This window comes from Lutjanus erythropterus, chromosome 1 (assembly GCF_056507025.1).
Source record: "Lutjanus erythropterus isolate fLutEry1 chromosome 1, fLutEry1.hap2, whole genome shotgun sequence".
NCBI classification, from domain to species: Eukaryota; Metazoa; Chordata; class Actinopteri; order Lutjaniformes; family Lutjanidae; genus Lutjanus; species Lutjanus erythropterus.
This window is the reverse complement of record NC_139317.1, coordinates 44,967,666-44,984,026: the sequence shown is the minus strand read 5'-3', so window position 1 is coordinate 44,984,026 and position 16,361 is coordinate 44,967,666.

Genomic DNA, 16,361 nt, shown 5'->3' with positions numbered 1-16,361 from the left:
GTATAATATTATTAAACATTTTATTGTAATGCCAAGAAAAGAAAAACTCACTTGAGAAAGCTTGGGCTGAGTTTTATGACTACCTAACATAATGTTTAGTTTTTGTTGTAAAGGTTTTGCATTGCCGTAGCTTAAAAGTTTAAAATAGCAAAGCTGTATGGTCAGCAAGTGTGGATGCAAAAGCACATTCTTGCTAGTGGGGCTGCATTTGCTCTGTCTGCTCCATCAATCAGGCATCTATGCAAACAAATTCATCACTATCAAAAATGTATTGTGCAACGGGCTCGACATCTTTCTGCCACTTTCCCCACTAAAGAACCAAAAAGGAAAAGAGTTAATATCAGAAAGCTGCTCAATCTGCGCTGGAGTTGTTCATTTCCTGGCTGACTAAGCAGCCTTTAATTGCACTGAGTGGAGAGGCGGGGGGGTGCTGGAGAGGAGAGGAAGTGGAGGTCTGAACTGACTGAAGGGAGCCCAAATTTCACACAGCTTAGACCTGCAGACTAAACACACAAAAAATTGACACACTTAATCTGAACAGTTTATAGCTTGCAGGGTGTCAGGACTGTGTGTGTAAATGCCAAGATCAAGAATGATATAAATGTTTGCTTTAATACAACTGTAATTAATCTTGAGGCAGGTTAGTAAAAACACTTACATGTCTTACCAGCATGTGGTGTTTGGAAAGCATTTCCAATGAGGACTACTGTAAAACATCCAAATGACCATAAAAGTGAGTCAGCATCGCCTCCAGTGTGACACCAGCAGTTGTGAAGGCCGTTCATTCACCCAAAGCCTGCAAAGCAGGGGCTCATTTAAGGCCTAATGGGTCTTACTGGAAATGTCTGAGTCATACTTCAGTATAGGCTAATATGGGCATGTTTTATTGTAGCAAGATTTTGGTTTGATGGCGTCCGCTGTACTTATGTGGCTCTCTTGGCCAACAATTTAAAGACTGGTGACTTTCTGCTTTACAGATGAGCACCCAACCTTTAACAGGCTGGTATAAACTTACTCATCAAATTTAGGTCATTTTAAACCCTGTAAAATGTATAATCTATTTGATGTTGTGGAATAAGACTTTTTTTTAACCTTAAAAATATACTTAAAGGACCTGTGCATGAGATGTACTGGCATGTAGCGGCAAGCTTGCACATTGCAAACACCTCATCTCACTCTTGTCTTCCAAGTGTGTAGGAGAAACATGGTCACTGGCAAACAATATGAAAAAAGCATGCACAGATTATTTGGTGAACTTTTTTCACGCAAAATCAACAAAAGTTGTGAAGCAAAAGCTTACTGCTGTCATGACAATGAATAATTCTAGTCCCTTTCACAGCTAACTCAGCTGACTTTCTGCAGCTGATAAGAAGTAACACCACTTTCAAACTAAAAACAATGGGAGTGAACAACTGTCTATATATATGAGCGATGTTGCAGTGGCACACTTGAGATTCCTCCCTCTGTAGATGTGTAAATTAGGTGTTTGAGTTATTTATTCATAATTAACATAATTTTCTTAAATCAGCCTTGTTTCTCTATAACTTGTGGGCAGTTGACTGACTTATAACTCCCAAAAGTTCCCTTTTTTCTATCCAAACCCCACCATTTTTGAGGATATTCCTATAAAAAGGATGCTGTGGATCATGTAAAAGGTGCTGCTTCTTCTCAACCACGTTAATTAGTCTCTCGTCCTCCCTTTGTCTGAGAGGAAACAGAAACATCAAGGATGTCACATGAGTTTTAACCAGATAAAATATTTTGGAGGCACGTGAAACTGCTCATCTTGTTGGCTGAGCAGGTTAGAACATCCTCATTTAGGAAAGCTGAAGCAATCAGCTGTTTGGTTGCTCGTTCCCTCACATTGACTACAGTTAGGAAGTGGCAGAAGTTTTTACAGCTGAGCTCTTTAATGTTGCTGTGGTTACAAGTTGGGAAGTGGATGAATTTCAAATGGTGATTATACTTGAGCTGAACTACGTATGCATCAAATGGTTTTAACGCACACTGGCTGGCCAATCAGAAAAGAGTATTCTCCCAGACAATGTTAATTCCCAGTAAAGTCAGATAAAAACAATAGTTGAAAAAAAAGTTGATTAAATTGAAAACAAGTCTGGTTAATAAATAAAGAAAAAATGGTTAACTGTGTTAACATAATTTAATCACAAATTAGGTATTATGTAAATAATTGAATAAGTGGTTAAAATAAACAGTTTTAATATTGTGAATATAAACTCGTAAAAGAAATGATGAAGCTGTGAACTAAGTGAAAACTTGCATAGCGTGGCTTTAGTTTCGTCATTATTATTTAAGTGTTTTATTGGTTAATACGGTTGTCAGTCAGAGTCACCTGTGGTAATTGGCCATAGGTAAGGAAGTGAACAGTAGGGGGGAGGAGTCTAAGATGACAACAGGAAGAACTGTGAAGAAACATGAATGAGTCACACTTTTGTTGATAGTCTGTTAATGTTTGAGTAAACAGACGTAAACTGTAACTGTGGACATAAAGTAACGTTTCCTGCTTAAGTCACTCTGCTTAAGTAAAGTGTTTTGCACTACTTTGCCTGTGTTATCTTAAGTCAGTAAAGACAGAAGACAGAAGATGATCAACGAGAGGATGCCATTGTGAAGGAGACACTAGAGCGGAGGATGCCATTGTCGACCTGACAAGACTGTTTTGTGCTTCCTGAGGACTGCTTCGAGATTTCCGAAGAGGACTTCACTGGTGCTGCTGTCTGGTCTCATCTTTCAGACCACCAACTGTTTGTCCAGGACCGGGACTAATGCCGAACTGTGATTTTCTGTGTTTTCCGTCTGTGAGGACACTGCACTGGAAAGACAAGGACCTGCAACTTTTTTTTCTTCGTTGAGGTTTAATCTCAGCCTACATCCAAAAGGAAATTTTGTACTTTTCCAAGCTAGAGTTTTAAGTAAATAGATATTTTTTGTAATTCAAAAGAGTTGTCTAGTGTTAGGTATTGAAAGTACAGTACAGTTAAAATGAATACAGATAAGTTTTACAGTTTTGGGTTATTACACGAGAATTAAAAGTTAAACACCCCATCATTCCTGGTTTAAGGTTCGTACAACTACACATTCTTATAAATATTATATTCCATTTCTGCCATGTTCTGTGCATAGATCTCCCTGAATCTGACACACTGGACCTTCAGGTACCAAAGATGAATGAAAAAAAATCTGCTGATTATCAATGTAATTGTTGTTTTCTGAGGTGGGTTGGAGTTAGTTTCACACAACGTCATTAAAGATTCAGAAACAGTGACTCACATCACCTGACCTGAAGCAGCCACTCAGTCAGTGCCATTAGGCCGAAAAATCCTTTCTGCCCATGAAGAGACAAGAGGTAATTGCTATTGACCAAACCCTTTAGCTTTGGTTTCCACTGGGTGTCAGCACAAAGTGAAAGACGCTCTTTAATGTAATCTATACTGACCTACAAACTGTGTGTAGCCTTACAACCTCATATAAAGAGCAGATGATGTTGCTGGGAACCAGAAAAGCTTAAAAACTTATTGAAGAAGAAGGCCAGTCTGCAGGAGTGAGAATAAAAAAGTGACATTTATTGACCTAAAACTGACTAAAACACAGGCAAACAATGGAACCCAGGAAAACCAAGAAAATAAATAAAGCTGAAGCAAAAATAACATAAACTAATGAAAGCTGTGGAACCACAGCAAGCACCAGCCTTCTCCAACTTATGAAATTTGACCTTCTGAGCTTCACCACAACTCGTTCATGTATACCTAAAATTCATATTTACCCATGTATACCCATTGCCTTCCACTTGGGTAAGTTGTTTATAACCTCATCCCCCCCTATACATCAGTGTCATTATATTAAGGTGTCAGGTCCAGAGTCTCCATAAACCTTAACTCCACGTTTGCAATTTCTTGTATGATCTTGCTTGTAGAAAACTACTGAGAAGTGTTTCTGAGACTGAGAGCTCATCAAACTGTGAGAAACAGTTTGCATTTTGTTTTTGGAAAACAGAGTCTGGGTGTCATCTCAGGTGCTCCCACAGAAATATTCCATTCTTCATGAATTAAACAGAGTGCTTGCACAGTAACCCCTCCCTCCCTCACTCCCTCCAAAGTGAAATAGGGTGGAGCCTCAGAAAACTAGGAAAAACTAGTATCCACAATAAGAGGAGTCAAACTGGGTGTAAAACCAGGCTCCTGTGGGATTCTAACTCAGTGCTCTCTTCATGGAGCGGCCCCTGGTTTGCTGTGTTTGCACGTGAACTACAGTAAACCTTTTATTGCACTGAACTCTACTGGACTTAGTGTGTTTTCTTTGATTTTCTAAAGAAGTTTTTGAACATTAACACTAGAATTGCCAGAATTCCATAGCTACTAAAATGTTGTTTAATGATATGTTTATCAATATGCATGCCGTTGCGTGTAGTAAACCATAATGATATATATATATATTCACAGCAGTATTTTTTGGTAGGATAATAACTGTCCATGATTTGAAATTTAAATTTTAAATTAATCTGGAATTACTCAGATGGAGAAACAGTTAAATGTAAAGATTATGAATATGTTATTTTAACATTAATAATAACAAATTTCCTCCCATTACCATCACAAAAAATAATCATAGGTAACGGAAAAGGTGGGAACAAGTACAGAAATAAAACAAAAACAAGTTGGAAACATTGTTTGTTTCAAAATTTGAGAGTGTTAATACAAAAATTCAGTGAGTTATTGGTGCAGAAACTAAAGTTTCATTGACAGACAATGATAGTTTCTAAACAACCAAGATGCAACTTCAACTCCAACTGTATAAAAAGTAACAACAGTGACATTTCTGTTCAGTCCATATGACTGTCTTTGGTCAAAATAGGTTAAAAAAAAGACCACATTTTCTTTTCTTTTTGTGCAATTTATATAAAACTTTCTAAATAAAAATACAGACACCTTTAGGAAGAGCAAGGTAACAACATTGTATTTTTTAATTCAACAAAGTTATTCCACATATAAATTTGGATAAGGTCAAAATGACAGCCTTAGCTGTTGTAATGTAAAGAAAAGTATGTTAGGTGTGTTGGAATCATATTCATACAAAATATTTAACAACACATGGATGTAAGATTTTTCAGTTGCTGCTGACATCATAATTCACCTGTGAGAACACCAGTGTTGTGCTAGTTACTGAAAACCAGTAACTAGTTACGTTACTAGTTACTTTATTTCAAAAGTAACTCAGTTACTTTACTGATTACTTACACCAAAAGGCAACACAGTACTGTGAAAAATAACTTTTTAGTTACTATGAAAAAAAGGTCTCCCATTAAGTTTTAAGTTAAGTTTTCTTTAGCTCGGTTTCCATTTTTGCGTATTCACTCTCCAGGTACTTAGAAAAAGTGTTTCGTCCCATTTGACGCCTGGTATCATGCTAACTAGCTTCCTGAAAGCAGGCGACTCCACAGTAGAAATTGGCTGCATGTCTTCTACAACATACCTTGCAATGGCTTTATCAACTTTTTCCTGGTTAGCAGGAGCAGTCAGTCCCTCGGTTCAAATCCAGCCGCTGTTGCTGAGGTGGTGGAGGTGAAGTGGCATCAGAGTCTGTGTCTGTACTCTTAGCTACTAGCTTCATCGCAGCATGCTGTTTCTGTAGGTGTTTCAACAGGTTTGAATTTTTATTTTGGGCAGTAGATAAGATCTTTGATCCAAGACACAACTTACATTTAACTAAAACGTTCTTGTCTTTGTGCTCGACAAAGGTCAAGTAGTGAGAATATCTCCATGTAAAGAAACTTGACTTGGGCTCCGCCGCCGACGCCATGATGATACCAGTCTTGTAAACAGACACGCCCACACGGCGTGCCTTCTCCCGTCTCCCCGCTGACACACACACACACACACACACACAGGAAGATTCAGGACTACACGGCTCTGGCTGCAGCTCAGTCTCTAGCCGAGACTACACAAAAAATAACATAAAATAACGGAGTAACGCATCATGTAGTAACGTTAACTGAGTTACTGAATTTAAAAAATAATGTGTTAGATTACTAATTACTGCAAAAAATAACGGCGTTACAGTAAGTCCCAACACTGGAGAACACATACATATTGTTAAGTGCACCAAATTTACTAGAGCATCATTTCCTGCAGAATGATCTACCCATGTTCCTACTTCTTCACAGTTCCTGTCCCCTTTCTGCAAAGAAGACATCATGACCCAAACCTGGGGCATGTTCAGTCTGGAGGTAGCATACACCATTTTGCTACACTTGAACTCTGGGTTGAACGACATGCTTCCTCAGAGCGGTGTGAAACAGTGTGCAGTGGGCCTTGAGGTACGTTTCCTCTCATTTGGTGGGTGTGTCAAAGGTGTTACCCTATCAGCAGCAACTTGTATATAAACCCCACCTGATAAAAAGGCAGTACGGTGCAGAGCTGTTCTGTAATGTTCTGTCGAGGCTGAACGCGCCCCTGTTTTCACTCTCCCTGATTGAAGAACTCATCTCCTCCAGGCAGGAAAAAAAATCAAAATCACACATAACAGGGTGAGGCCCTTTCAACAGATGATAATCCTATTAAACAACAAATTAAACCAGCTTGTGTTATTTATATAGCCTGATAATTTATTGATTAACTGAAACCTTAGACTGAAATTAATAATAAAGCACACACACACACACACACACACACACACACACACACACACAGAAACACAGTTAATGTTCAGAAACAGCCAATTGAAAAGATAGAAAAGCGGTGTTTCACTGTTTATTGGATGTCATCTAGTTCATTACGCTCATGATCTCTTGCATTTTGGAGCAATATCCTGAACTTCTGTATATTGAGTTCTACTTAAAGAACAAACAACACAGTTCTCTTGTAGGAGGACAGAGACTTGTGCATTCACATGTCTCCATGTTTATGTTTGGTTCAAAGGACAAATGATTACTTTCTCTCCCATTCTCCCCATATTAGGCAAGTTGCTGTTTAAGCATCAAAACCAAATTGCACAGAAAAAGTAATTGTTTAACCATTAGGACAAGCAGGAACAATGCTGCATTGGTTTTCTATCTTTGCTCCGTGGAGATGAGCTGGTCTTGTATGATAGAAGTCTGTGAGGGGGGAGCCTCACGGACTTTGACTGCTCTTATGTTGCCCACTTTTCTTAGATTTATGTTCCATTTTGTAAGTTGAGAAAAAGTCTTGTATGTCGGACAAAGTCTTCAGCCTCCCTGCTGATACGGTGACATGGTCTCTCTGAGAGGTGTAAGCGGAACAATTAACAGTCCAGCGTGAGTCTGGTCTCGCGGCTTTGATGCTTCAATAGGGCTTCCTGATGTAAATCCAGATCTGTGTCCTGCTGCTCAGCAGGGACCTCTGAACAGTGCAGCTGGAAGTTTTCATTTGGCAAATTCCAAAATTCCTCATTACCACTCATATGTTACACGCCCCCATCAGTAAGATGATGTCATTTATGACAAATCAATGTCCTAAAAGTGATTAAGAGACACAGGGGCAGCTATTGCTCAGGTGATTGAGTTGGTCATTCATTAAGTCCTCCTGTATATATGTATAAGTGTCATTGAGCCAGACCCCAGATTGTTCCTGATGTTTGTCTCTTTAGTAAAAAGAATGAACATAAGTGGTTTTCTAGGCACGGCTGCGCCACGTTATGGCCGCACTGCAGCAGTTGGAGTGATTCGCAGCCATTCTAGACACCGTTTGTGATTCCGACGCTTTGCAGAAGCGGCTCGGTGCTCCGCTCTGTGACAGAGGTCACATCAGTTAGCACAGAGCACATCAAATGGGCGGGCAGGGAGAATCTGGTTAATTTTCAAAATAAAAGATCCTGTGCAGACTCACGATCATAATGACAGACAGAAAAGAAACTAACTACGTAGACTGCTTATCCATGGTAGAAGCCCAAAGAGCAAGGAAAGAGGACTGAACAAACTCAGAGCAAGTTAACATAATCACACGGGCAAAACACTCCGCTGCTGAAACGCTTCTGAAACACTGCTGGTGGACGCTGCAGCCATGTGGAAGACAGACCAAAACCACGGCACACACATGATGTCTCAAAGCTGCATCTGGTGGGATCCCCGGGTAATCGGCTGCAGCTGTGGTTAGGTTAGACACAATAACAACTCACCTCATCTGCTATTTCAAGATTTAATATTTGGATGAGGCTATAGAAAACATATTTTATGTGATTTTAACAGATTTTATGTGTAACTATTATCCCGACCGAGCAGGAGGAGATTATACGATCGCTTCAGTGCATGTGTGAGTGCATGATCAGTGGACATGCTTTTTTTTCTGGAGCTAATCTTGAATACTACTGGACCAATCAGCTGATTTTTTTGGTGCACATTCATGAATGTCTGCTGAAGGACCTCTGTGATTCACAATTGTGGAATAACCTTAAAAAACCTTTTCATGACTTTCATGCCTTTATGTTTTTATGGCCACAGGCAATATGTTTCTAGGTCAGCCCATTCTTGTGAACATGATATCTTAAGAACTCCTTGAAGGAATTTCCTTAAAAATGTTAATTTGGACTGCATTTTGTTGGTCAAAGGTCAAGGTCATATTAACCTCACTTAATACATGTTTAGCCATAACTCAAGAATTCATATACTAATTAAGTTCTAAACAAAAATCTAATGAGATTAAGTGATGAGGTGATATTTAAAATCCAAAAGGTCAAAGGTCATCTTAACTTCATAATGTTCAGCTCTTTATCAGTCCTCTGTCCTGCTCTGTAAAAACAGTCTCTAAGTGAAGACAGCATGTTTCTCTCTGGAAATTATTCACTGGAATCACACATGTATACACATTAAAAAATGCTGGGTCAAAATGACAGGGTACCCAAATTGATGAGAGAGATGACAGAGATGTCAGTCTTCTCATCAGTATAATGGAACTAAATGGCTCTCGGCTTGTAGTGTACAAAGAGACAAAAAATACATTTGGAAAATTCAAAACTTGAGTAACTGGGTCATAATTTTTTTTGATCTTACTCTCTGCCAAGCAAAGAGTTGGTGCCTCTCTGGAGCTGGTTTTCAGGACTGAGAGCCAGTATGTTGGCTGTCAAAACACAAAGAACTGGTTCTAAATTAGGCTATGGCTCTGAACCAGCCCAGGAGCAGCCCTGGTCAAAAAGGGGTAACAGATCCAGATAATTATGCAGCGTTTCCATGAATGCAGAGACCAGATTAACAGTAGCATGACTCTTATTTTGTCTTGGATAAGAGGACCTTAAGGTTCTCCAGATAGAAACACGCACACATGCACACACACAAAGATAAAGAAGAAACTACTGGTTTATGTGAACCTGTCTTTGACCTCCACACTGGGCTCTAATCTGACTGAGATGTGTGTGTGTGTGTGTGTGTGTGTGTGTGTGTGTGTGTGTGTGTGTGTGTGTTTTAACAGACTTTAATGAGCGCTCCCAGAATACTGAGAACCTTTGTGCCTTCCAGTGTGTAAATGCCGGCAGCCATCAGTGTTCCTGTCCTCCTTGTGGACACGTCATGTCCACCAGTGGACACACCTGCAGAGGTGAGCCTTCAATGAACATAAAGTATGTTATAATTACTACGTTTACTATTAGGTTTCTGACATTTAAAATTGAATTAAGTCAAGAGAACAACAGTCTTTAAAGCAGAGGTAACTGCAGACAGACAGAGCAGACATACTGTTTAGATCTGGCTTTAAAAACATCTTTAATTGGTCTTAAATTAAATGTTGTTGATATAGATAGTTTGCAGTTGAATTTGTTGGTGCATTCATTTATGACATCGGTTACTCTGTCTAAGCATTACTCATTTATCTTACATCTTTTTTCAGTAGAAACTTCTTTAAAATCACTCTGCCAGAGTAATTTGACAATTTTCAGCCTCTAGTGCATGTAAAACTACTGAAAAGCATGATTAGTCTGTTTAAAAGATCAAATAGAGCTAATGAGAGAACTAGCACCATACGCTTCTAAAGTCTACATTATGAAGTTTGCAAAAAATTCACAGCTGTGATTATACACAAAGTAAAAATATGAAGTTTGTCTCCTGTTTTGGTTGAAATTCAGTCCTTGAAAACTGTACAGAACTCATTCATCTTCAGACAGATGTATGATACAGAGTGAGAAGACAGTCCCAAAATCCACTGTTGGCAAACACTACTGATTCCAAACTGCTGTTGTGGTTCACTTGTGGCCCCAACCAGCCAGTTAACTGGAGTGAGGAGTCAGCAGTCAGTATGAAACAGAGCAGTCAGTAATTATTTTTCTTCTAAAGCTGTGAATCCCTGCAACCATGAGAAGTCGTTGAGCATACAGCCATAAATGTGCACAAAAAATATCAGGCTGATGGATTCAGTCCTATGTGAGATTAGCTGTGGACAGATACATACATGATGAATGAGGAATGATCTCCTCCAGGCCTATGACCTACAGAGATAGTCACTTTTACAGTTTAAAACATTAGTTCCCCCTTAGGGGGGCACCAGAAATCAAAGGGACAAGACTTTATCTACTCTGAGGTCATCAAAATTAGATTTGCACTTTTTTTAATTGAATTTTTCTAAATTAAAACAAAAACAATAGGTAAATTTAAAGATTTGCATACATATACTCCAACAGACAAAACAAATCAAAACATACAAACAAACAAAAAACATTACAGTTTTCTTATTTTCAAGTGCTCAGCAAACATCTTGGTTGGTGACTTTCAAGATATTTAATAAAATGTCCCCATATTTAAAAAAAATCTCTGTATTTTCCCCCGGATGGCATAAGTCAGTTTTTTAGTACTTTTAAACCAGTGTCCAACTGTAGGTGCTTCTGTGCTTTTCCAGGCAGTTGTAATACAGTGTTTAGATTTGCACATGTCAACTAAAATGAATTTTAAAAAATATTTAAAATTAATTTATTTTTAAATGCAAAAATTTAAATGTCTTTGTCCTCAATTAAAACTAGTTGACAGTCTTGTAGTAGTAGTAGGCCACAGCTCTGTGATCTCTCAAACTGTGTGATAATGAATTCTTATTATTCTTTTGTAAGGATGAATGTGTATAAACTACTCTGTTGGATTGTTAAAATAAAACATGTTAAGCCTATACAAGAAAAGAGACATTTACCAAAGGTAATGGTTTTAAGAATGGAAAAAAATAATTAAAGTTTATTTTGGAAAGCAAAGCTTTGGAAAGAATCACTTCAATTCTTTTGGTGTGTGTGCGGGCTGGGGGGTGCTCTGCTTGGCAGAGACAGGTGGGAGGGGCTACAAGGAGAGAAAGGTTAGGAACCACTGTTTGAAAGGAAACAGTGAATCATTTTGGTGAAAACAACAAAACTGTCAAACTGAGAGTCAGATGAGAAGATTGACACCACTCCCATGTTTGTGTTCTCAGTATGAAGCTACAGCCTGGAGGCTGTTAGCTTAGCACAAAGTCTGCAAACTACTAGCCAGGGGGAACTGGGGTAGTTTTGAAGTGTTGCTGCAGGATTCGATTTTTATCTGCTGGTTTGGTGGACCTATTAAGCATGAAAATTCCATTAATAATTTCTATAAATACACATCCATATTTTAAATAAAATCACTTATTTCTGTCAAATCCAGATCAGCATGTACACACATAAACCTGACTTCCTGGAGTCTTGGAAAGCACTTTGCAACTTTGTAAAGGCGCTATACCAATGATATATACAAAGATGAATGACATGACAGCTCCCCGAAGGTGAAGCGAAACATCTCGATCAACCCCTGGCTGTAGGATAGCTTGTTAATTCTGCCCCTTCTGTGGTAGTAGATAGAACATGGGCCAAACTAAAACATTGAATATTTTTTTCCCAAAATGTTTTTCTGTCATTTTAAATAGTCGTTTTCTCACTGATGTATGTCCAAGTGGTCATTTTGACACCTCCACACCAAGCTGTAGCTGTCCATCGCTCTGTGGAGGTCATGGTAATGTTGCTGGAACTTTACAAATCTCCTCTGGTTGCATCTGGCAGTTGTGGTGACATTGCAGTAGGTGCTTCACCATCTGTTCCTTGAGGGGATCTTTCAGTGGTTAGAAATGTATCAACATATAAGGACAGAGATACTGCTCACTGCTTTCACTCAACAGTAACAATGTGTGTTGTGGGTGAATGATTAAGAGTTCACTCTATGAAAAACACAAAGTACTCAGTTCTTTTTGGAAAAGGACAAAAACAACATATCAGTCTAACAGGTGTTCAGCTCATGTCCCTGCTGAAAAAAAAGAAAAACAACAGTTCAAAGCATTCGGCAGCAATTCAAGTTCAGTTTATCGGCAGTTCAAAAACAGTTCATCAAGAATAGAGTTCAGCTCAAAGCACTGATTTGAAGAAAAAAGACAGGACCATGACATACATCAGGCGGTACAAACACAGGCAGTCAGTCAGAGCAGCAACAGCCAACTGTCTGGAAACTGTCTACTCCAGGGTTTTAACTTTGTTGTGTATGTTTTTTGGCTTGAGTTGATTTAACTTGTTCAGAAGACTAAGATGTCTTGAGCAGCTGTACTTAGACTTTCCTTGAATTAAGTTGTAAATTTACAAGAAAAAAACTTGACATCATAATGTGGCAAATTTATGAAAGAAAAACTTGGAAAAATTGGTTCTGATCGACACCTACGATGGCCCTAATAAGTCATTGTAGTTTTACAAGGATACAAAGTTAATACAAAAGATATTTGTCATTTACAAAAATCTTCTAAAATGACATTTTGTTGTAGTTCCCTTTTGACTGATTGATTGATTGCAATTGATTGCAGAGATAAATAAAAAAAATAGACCAAACTAATTAATAAGGTGGAGTGCTGAGGTTGAATAACGTAGCAAAATAATTAACTCATGATTTTGAGATAATGGCATTAAAAAAAAAAAATTGAGTTATTTTCTTGGAATATTACTCCCCTCCCCTGATTAATTTTTTTTTTATGAGTAGAGTTTCAAGTCTGTACTTTTACAGAAGTGGTCTTCATGGAAGAATTGCAGCCAAAAAGCCATACCTCTGACATGGAAACAAGGCCAAGTGACTCAACTATGCATGAAAACAGAGGAATTGGGGTGCAGAAAAATGGCAGCAAGTGCTCTGGACTGAAAATTTGAAATATTTGGCTTTAGTAGAAGGCAGTTTGTTTGGCGAAGGGCTGGAGAGCAGTATAGTAATGAGTGTCTGCAGGCAACAGTGAAGCATGGTGGAGGTTCCTTGCAAGTTTGGGCCTGTATTTCTGCAAATGGAGCTTGGGATTTGGTCAGGATTAATGGTGTCCTCAGTGCTGAGGAATACAGGCAGGTACTTATCCATCATGCAGTACCATCAGGGAGGCATCTCCCCCAATTTGATTGGCCCCAATTTTTTTCTGTAGTGGGACAACGACGCCAAACATACAGCCAATGTCATTAGGAACTATCTTCAACGTAAAGAAGAACAAGGAGTCCTGGAGGTGATGGATGATCTCAACATCATGGAGTCTGTCTGGGATTACATGAAGAGACAGATGGATCTGAGACAGCCGACATCCACAGAAGATCTGTGGTTAGTTCTCCAAGATGTTTGGAACAACCTACCTGCTGAGTTTCTTCAAAAACTGTGTGGAAGTGTACCTAGAAGAACTGATGCTGTTTTCAAGGCAAAGGGTGGTCACACCAAATATTGATTTGATTTAGATTTTTCTTCTGTTCGCTCACTTTGCAGTTTGTAAATTGCTAAAAATAAACAGTAACATTTTATATTTTTGAAAGCATTCTTACTTTACAGCATTTCTTTACACCTGCCTAAAACTTGCACAGTACTGCATGTAACAGTATTTGAGGACATATTTTCAGTACTCTTTCCACCACTGCCTAATACACTGTAGTACACATGGTTATCTGGCACACTGCACAGTAACTGATCTTTAAATGTATTGAATATATTCATTATATCACCCAGCTCTAATTGCATTCACTAGCCACTAATCCCAACCATGACCTAACTCAGCTTCACCTAATCTTATTCTTAAGGTCTAAAGTTGCTTCCTCACAAACATACAAGAGCACATGAGGGGTGTAGGAGGGTGTGTGCACACACATTCATTATGCAAGCCTGCATGTGTGATTTCCTCTGCACACTGTGGGGCTGTGTTACAGACCTGACTCTGAATCTGACACTGACATGATGGATTTCCTAATTGTTTATTCTTTATTATGAAAGTGATTATCATCTATGGTTGTTCTTTGAGAAGGTTACAGATACTTTCAGCATCAGGAAAGGAAGAGAACTGCCTTTTAATGACTGCCTGGCCATAAAATTTGAACTGTAATATGAAGCTTGGCAACAGTCCTTTGGCATGTAGCCGGCATAGTCATGTAAACAAAAAATAACCCCTCTGTAAACTGTAAACTGTCACAATATATGCAGTGTATATACAGTTTGTAATAACTGACAGTCTCCTAATGTGTTACATCTATCCTCATGGTCCTGAGGGAATTAATAATTTATGTAAATCTTTCGGTGTGTTTCCATCCACCTTTGGCTTTAATGAAAGTCAAACACCAGTGTAATCAGTCTTGGAGCCTTAAATGCACACATGCACGCTACACACACACACACACACACACACACACACACACACACACACACACACACACACACACACACACACACCACCACGGGCTGCAGTCTTGATGTGCAGATTTTATGCATTAAACGATAGAGACATGCACAATATTGCACTCACAGAGATTGTCTATCTCGCATGCACATGTAGAGAGGAGTACAGTCGGTACTGGATTCTTTATGATGGTCAGAGTAGAGAGCAACTGGAATTTTATTACTGTTGAAGATTGTCAAAGAAGGTGGGTTGGGAGCAGCTGAATGTGTGAACAAGGCATATGCACAAATTCTCACATTTCTGGTATAAAAGCATAATGTGCACACCTGACACATATATCAGGCAAGGCAAACCCTTGGTTTCCAGAGAGATATGAGAGTGATATATTAAGGTGGAGAAATGTGTAAGATAATATATTAGAGATAAAGGTAACACCTTATATTAAGGACCTTGTAATAAGCTTTACCTAATAGGTAGTTAGGCCGGTATGAATCCTCAGAAGATGTTTATTAACATTACTAGCCTATGTGCTAATAAAACTAAATGTTAATGTGACCGGGGGGAGGGGGTGTCTGACCCAAACCCCAGACTACATAGACCCGACAACGCCACTCTGGGAATTTCACCCAGAGAATATACACTTAACAGGTTCAGACATCAGTTCTTAGAATGCAAATGAGGAGCAGAGACGTGCGTTTCAAGTTTAACTCGGGATAATTTATTAAAAATCAAGGCAAGTACTGGTGATATTAAGTCTGTTAAAAGAGAGGAGACTGTTATTTAAAAAATATAATTGTCTTTATTACAACCCCAAATGCTAAAATTCTAAAATAGTTACAGGGGGTGCGTTACCAGTGCAGGGGAAGGAAGGGTGCCCACCCACGGGTTGGGGTAAGTGAGGGGGAAGATCAGGGTGTGTCACCACCACCACCAGTGTCAGACGCCTGCTCCCATTCACACTGCAAGACAAAAGCACGCAATATTTAGAACAGCAACTCAAAATGGCATGCAGTATAAAACCCAATGCTCACACTCACTATGAAAAAGGTACAGATTGGAGGCAGTAGTACATGCAAGGAGGAAGACCGGAGGAAACGGTGAGCCCTCCACCCAATCACCCACCACCAGCCGGGCCTAGCCACCCAACCAGCCTGCTACCAGTATAACACCCAGCAACTCACAGCCCTTAGGCAGTGGTTTAGCACAGATAAAAACAACAGTAAAGGAACCTTATTAAGCTCCAAACAGGATACTCAACTAATAACCTTACACACAAAGTGATCATAAGAAAAAAATAACAAACAAACTCAAACCAAAATACAGCACAGTACCCACTACTGATTCTAAGGATATCACACAATTAAATACGGGACAAGAACAGCAGCGGTCACAGGGCTCCTCCTAATAAAAACAAACAAAAAAAGAAACATTACAGACTGCTACAAGGGCAAAATAGGCTCTTAAGAGCTATGCTGCAGTACCTCGAGCACACAGAGTGGAGCTAAATTCTCCAGAGATCGTCGCCAGGTTAACCCCGTCCCTGTTACAAAAAGTACGCATTAGTACTTGTACTATGTATATTAATTATGTTTTATGAAGCAGGGGCCTACCTTCTAGCTGCGAGTTTACATAGGTAGCTGGGCACCATAGCACGCCACACGTGCCGGCCTACGGGTGCACGGTACAAACACAGTTAGAGAGCTAACGCCAACGCCGGCCAGCTCAGGTGTACCTGTGAACTGCACCTGT